The sequence below is a fragment of the Carlito syrichta genome, unplaced genomic scaffold, assembly GCF_000164805.1.
Source record: "Carlito syrichta isolate Samal-C Ts95f unplaced genomic scaffold, Tarsius_syrichta-2.0.1 Scaffold315243, whole genome shotgun sequence".
Classification (NCBI taxonomy): domain Eukaryota; kingdom Metazoa; phylum Chordata; class Mammalia; order Primates; family Tarsiidae; genus Carlito; species Carlito syrichta.
In genome coordinates this window covers 41,223-42,545 of record NW_007259339.1, presented here as the reverse complement: position 1 = coordinate 42,545, position 1,323 = coordinate 41,223, and positions in this window count along the sequence as shown.

Here is a 1,323-nt window from a genome sequence, read left to right as displayed (position 1 = left end):
CTGCTGGGCTCCGGCGATCCTTCCGCCTCAGCCTTCCAAGTAGCTGGAACGACAGGCGCATGCTACCACGCCCGGATAATTTTTTTTATCTGTTGTAGAGATGAGGTCTCACCAAGTTGCCCAGGCAGGACTCGAACCCGCGGGCTCAGGCAATTCACACACCTCGGCCTCCCAAAGCGCTGGGATTACAGGCTGAGCCACCGAGCCCGGCCGACGAGAGTTACCATTTTTAAAGAAAATGTGAGAGGAGTGTGTGCTTGTTTATGTATCTAATATTGCCCAATGGGCACACAATAAGCTGGCAACAATGGTTGTCTCTGGGGAGAACTGGGGGATTGGGAACCGGGGTGGGAGAACAACTTTTCACTGCTCTATTTGGAACCATGTGAATATATTATCTGTTCAAAATATAAGTAGAACTGATGTTAAAGAGACCATGCTCTTAGCTACCAGTGTTTGCCCAGGTTGCCTGGGTGTGAGATACCTGGATGTTTGTTAGAAACAGATTCCAGAGACACACCCAGCCCCATCAGAATCAGACTCTCCAGGGGGCGGACTTGGAAAGGACATTTTACAAGCCAAGCTGGCAACTCATGAGTCCAGGCAAGTTTAGGAAAGAGAACCGAGCACTGCAGGATCCCAGCCCAGAAGTCACTGCAGCTGGATCACGTGTCTCTGCGGAGGCAGGAAGGAGGCTCTCTAAGGACCTTCTGGGGCCTTCTGTGGGGGGGTCACACAGGGTTCCTGCCCAGCCAGAAAGGTGGACCCTGAGCCCATGACGTTGGACCCCAAAATCTGCAGGAGGGAAGAGGGCCCCTTCTCTGCTCAGCCCATGGAGCTGCTTTTCACCAGGTCCCAGCCTGCACGGGAAAGAGCTGGAGGCCACACTTTTCAAACTGCTCCTCAAGACTCTTGGGGTTCCCTGGAAGCATCTCGGGAAACAGCAGTGGGAGGGAAACAGGCGTTAGGCCTGCCGACGGCCCACCCAGCTTTCACTTGCAGTCAGAGCATTTTCTTTTATAAACCACTTTATATACTGGGTCTCTGGAACAGACAAGAATCTCAAACTCCAGGGCCAAGCAAGTAACATAAGTGAAGCTGACCTGGTGTGGGACAAAAGGGAGTAGTGGGGACTGTGGCAATAACAGGCTCTGGGGACTGGGTGTGGTGGCTCACACCTGTAATCCCAGCACTTTAGGAGGCTGAGGACGGAGGACTGCTTGAGCCCAGGAGTTTAAGACAACATAGTGAGACTTCATTTTTCCAAAAAAAATTTTTTTTTTTTTTTTTGAGTTGGAGTCTCACTCTGTCGCCCAGACTGGA